The sequence below is a fragment of the Amblyomma americanum genome, chromosome 10 (genome assembly GCF_052857255.1).
Source record: "Amblyomma americanum isolate KBUSLIRL-KWMA chromosome 10, ASM5285725v1, whole genome shotgun sequence".
NCBI classification, from domain to species: domain Eukaryota; kingdom Metazoa; phylum Arthropoda; class Arachnida; order Ixodida; family Ixodidae; genus Amblyomma; species Amblyomma americanum.
This window is the reverse complement of record NC_135506.1, coordinates 24,116,330-24,121,105: the sequence shown is the minus strand read 5'-3', so window position 1 is coordinate 24,121,105 and position 4,776 is coordinate 24,116,330. Positions and strand designations below refer to the sequence as shown.

At 47.1% G+C, this 4,776-nt stretch overlaps 1 long non-coding RNA gene across 1 annotated transcript; it reads left to right on the top strand.

Moving 5' to 3' along the window:
- The first annotated feature begins 778 nt into the window (after positions 1-778).
- On the top strand, positions 779-2,309 carry LOC144107184 (uncharacterized). Its single transcript, XR_013309245.1, has 2 exons — positions 779-1,035; positions 1,921-2,309. It is a non-coding gene; the product is annotated as an uncharacterized LOC144107184 (long non-coding RNA).
- Positions 2,310-4,776: the final 2,467 nt, after the last annotated feature.

The following is a 4,776-nucleotide window of genomic DNA, read 5'->3' as shown; positions in this document are numbered from 1 at the left end:
TTTGTATCGACACCCAGGAACCGCAGAGGGGGCGGATGATGCAGTTTAGGCGAAGATTGCGTGGTATATTCACGCTTCTTCCAGACAGTGCAGTGTTCAGCGTATAACTTCGGACGCCCTTGGAAGACTCAAGGCGTAACGGTTGCTTTTGAAGAACGTTCAGTTTTTATCTTTGCAGATGCACCAGCTCACGGTCTCCCTTTGACTTGTCTTTGCAGATACGCCAACTTGGGTTCTCGGAGCCACTTCAGCAAGTGCGAGCTCGGATCTCTCGCTAGGTCCGGCATCCACGCACCACGCTAGATGGTCAATTCCTGCCGCACGTATGATGCCTCCTTCCTCTACAATACTGTACTACTGGCAGTACAAGTCTGCGTTACTAGTCGACAACAGTTAATGGCCCTCATAACATTTCGTCTGTTCATCCTGCTCAATATAAATTGTTTTCTCGCTTGTCTCTTGTGTAGTCATTCCCGATAACCTGTACATGTTAATTAGCTGCCTTTGCATACTTTCAAGGGGGCCTCTTGGCCAGGCAAGGTGGACATCAGTCTGGCTCTTTTGCGGTGTGCAAGGGTACGTTTCTGATCAGTGCAGTCATTCCTGGTCACCTGTGCGTGCTAGTTAGCTACCTATTGCATACTTTCAAGGGGGCCCCTTGACCAGGCAAGGTGAACGTCAGTCCGGCTCTTTTGCGGTGTGCAAGGTTGCTTCCTTCTTGAAAATACTTTCTGCTCTATTTGTCTACTTTGCTTCTTCTTTTTTGCTTCTTCTTTCCCTGCCTTTCCTGTTGCCTTACGTATTTCACCTGTATGTTTGCACCTGAGCCTTTCAGTTTTTCCATTTGAGTGTACAGAGGTGCTCAGTTCGACGCGGTGACCTGCTGATCCCGGCCTGTCGTCGTCGCTGCGAGGGCTCCAGTGTGTCAGCTCGGAGCTACTGCTGACGTGGCGTATGGAGCTGCCTCGATCTCCTGCCCCTGTCCTTGGCTATCGACTCGAGGCGGCGCCTGGAGGCCTGGAGTGTCTACCCAAAGTGAGTAGACGCCTTTCGGACTTCGTTTTTCTATCTTAAGCCAGACTGATCAGCTATTGACAGGAACTATCGATAAAGTGTAGTTTTCACTCTGTTCGAATTTGTATTATTTTTATATCGCTTGTGAGGCTTTCTCCTCTTGAAGCCGGCTCGTCAATATATCGAAGCCTCAACTTCCCCGTTCTTTGTACACCCTTTCTCCCTCGTCCTTTTCTTACTTTTTCTTTGTTCTCCTCAAAATTAGTTTTCAGCTATTGCTGCGTTTCATATTTTTTTATTATCTGATTGCAGGCTAATCCCGCTCCTGCGGTCTTTTGTTTGCTTTAGATTCTTTTCATTTACATTTGTCAGTGATAGCTGTTTGGGTGTCGTTCTGTGAAGTCTGGGTATCGTCCACGCACGCCCTTACACTCCTGCAATGTAGCACATATACGGCCTGCACAGCCACCACACTCAGTCAACCGGAGGCGCAAAATCCACTTATGCACTGTATAATAACCCTAATCCCCACACCCGTACCCGTTGATTGCTTACTGCACCCGGATACTCCTGCATTGTCAATGTTAAGCATTCCGTCACCGGCTTGTATGTCAGTGCATATATTATAGATGGATAAGCGACCATGCGTGACGCCTGTTTACTGTACCCCACGACACACCGTTACCCTTTGCCACAGGGTAAACGTCCCGTCACTCATCGACCACATTGGGCAGTTATCCATGAAATTCGCCATGCCACGAGGGTAAATGTCTGGGAACTTCATAATTTTACTGGCAAGAAAATAATTTTGCTGGACCTATAGCTGCGTTGGTTGAATGGTGTCAGAGTGCGCGCGCGAATTTCTTGTTCGTGCGATTTTGTTTATATCTCCTTTTGTTTCTGCAGGTGCTGTGGCTTTCCTGTGTACCAGCCACACCATCTGGACCTGCTGCTTCGTGTACCGTGCATGCTGTCTTCTTACTTCACATCTGGCCCTGCAGTGACAGCCGCGCGTCGTGCAAGACTTCCTGTTCCCCACAAGCACTGTGACGTGCCAGAAGCACCTCGCTTTCCTGCTGGATCGTGAAATGTGCACCGTTACAGCGTTCAGCGTGCTCTTGCCATGAACTGCATTTAAGCATCACCTTCGCTGCGGCGTTCAGCATGTTCGTCGAACAATGTGCTCCACAGTCTTCATCTACCATCACGATACCTGACTCTGAAAACAAAGAAGAAAGGATCTTCTGTGCGTTCTGGCGCGACCTCTTTCACGAGAACTGTCAATAAATCCTTCGCATAGCAGCCTCGTATACGAGCTTCTTGTCGCCACTCGTGTGCTCGCCGGCGCCAGCCGACTTGAGCTCGTTGTGGTTGACGTGACTACGACGTTTCTCGGTGCTTGCTGGCGCTGCAGCAAAACTGGTAAGATGCCCTGTTCATAGAAAATCAGCTCCACAATCCAGACGTCTATTAGATGCGTGTTCAAAAATAACTTATTTTAAAAGTGGATTCAGCGGCTTTCGATTTCAATGTTTCGCCCTAAATAGAAATGAATTCGTGATTACATTCCATAATCTTCCATTGTTCTCTATCGCAACGTTCAGTTTGTCGTACAGTTCGCATGCAGACCTCACCAACGTATCATTCGACGTTTTAAGGAGGAAAACTTGGAAAGAAAAACACCCGGAAAAATAACCAGAAAGATTCGCATCACGTACAATGTAACTTCTTCAAAGAATCGCATCGTGGTATTGAAACCAGCGATAGGTTTGTTACGTTCCATCCCATGCAGCACTTGGTATTTAGCAAAGAGGACAGTTGGGTGTTATTAGCTGGAGCGTGACGATGGGCGCAGAGTTGTTTAAAAAAATGTCTCCATTAAGAATTTTCTCGACATCAAATGATTTTCACACTTCCTGTTGAAAGACGATAAATAACAAAGTGGTCTTGTATAGGAGTATACCCTCACACATTTCCTGATAGTTGATATTTTTTACTGCCGCTGCTGGTGGAGGTGGTAGCGGTTCATCAGAAGAAATAACTAAAAAGAGCGAAAACATATTTGTCAACTGCAGAAACTAGGAATTCTGGTGGATGTTTTGTACTAAGTTTACACATTAAAGCTCGCTGAACGCCTTATTTAGGCGGTGTCTTTGTGACCGCATATGTTTCCGCTGAGCCAAGTGGCGTCTCTAGGTCGGCGGATGGTGGTGGTGGTGAAAACATTAACTATATAAAAAGGTGTTGGGGGTCATGACCTCAAGGGTCACGCCCTTGCAACCACTAGGGGGCATGACTAGGCAGTAAAGTTTTCAGATACCTGTATATAAAGAATGTTGACACGAAATGGAGAAAGCGAACTAGAAAATTGACAAGCAAATATCTGGACAGCAGTAAGGGGGCAAATCAGCAATTATCGGTTAAGAAAAAGGTTAAAGGAACAGAGAGAGCTTTGTGGAAAACAGGGATGCTGACGAAATCAGCACTAGAAACATACCGGACCTTTAAACAGGAAATTGTCAAAGAAAATATCTATGATAATTGTAGGGGAAGTTCTTTGTTGTTTGAGGCCAGGACTGGAGTTTTGCGGACTAAGAAGTATAGAGTCAGGTACCAGGAGATAGACACTTTGTGCATTGCGTGCGGAGAGGAGGAGGAAACGGCTGAACACTTGATACTTTTCTGTAAAGGGCTTCACCCTACAGTGGAAGGCAGCGGGGCTGACTTACCCAAGGCATTGGGGTTTAGGGATAGTGAAGGGAAAGTGGATTTTAAGAGGTTAGAAGTAACCAAGCAAAGGTTATCTGATTGGTGGCTAAAAGCAAGACAGGAGTAAAATTTCACAAGACATGGCTAGGTGGCTTGAGCCACCGCCCGATGTAAAGGGTTCAGCCGTATCCATCCATCCATCCATCCATCCATCCATTTCATAAGTCATGGCTAGGTGGCTTGAGCCACCGCCCGATTTAAAGGGTTCAGCCGTATCCATCCACCCGTCCGTCCGTCCGTCCGTCCATCCATCCATCCATCCATCCATCCATCCATCCATCCATCCATCCATCCATCCATCCATCCATCCATCCATCCATCCTTCCTTCCTTCCTTCCTTCCTTCCTTCCTTCCTTCCTTCCTTCCTTCCTTCCTTCCTTCCTTCCTTCCTTCCTTCCTTCCTTCCTTCCCCTTCCTTCCTTCCTTCCTTCCTTCCTTCCTTCCTTCCTTCCTTCCTTCCTTCCTTCCTTCCTTCCTTCCTTCCTTCCTTCCTTCCTTCCTTCCTTCCTTCTATCCGTCCATCCATCCATCCATCGAACGCGCAACTGTGGTACAGCGTACTAGAATGTTGTTCACTACAACTCTGGTACTTGCTATACAGTGGTTTTAATTGTGACCGGAAGTGAGCGCCTCCGATAGGGGCAGCACGAGTTCAGGGGGCTTTTCTTTCCGCCGATTCAGCGTTCTTTGCTATGGATCAGCGGTAAACGCACAGAACATTTGCAACCTCAGTCAGCAGTCAGACACTACAAACTCTATATATTCCCTCTTTCTTTATTTAACCACCTAATTCTGAGCAGGTAGAACCTTTCATACTGCTTACTGTCCAAGTCGAGCAATGGATTTTCGACATCATTCCACCGATAGCTATCCCTCACCGGGTAACCAGTAACCCAGCGTACAAGTGTATGGCGATGTGTAGGACAGTCTCATCCATCCCCTTCGAATGCTAGTGCAGAGATGTGGTTTCTTCCATTGTCTTGAGCTTTTTTG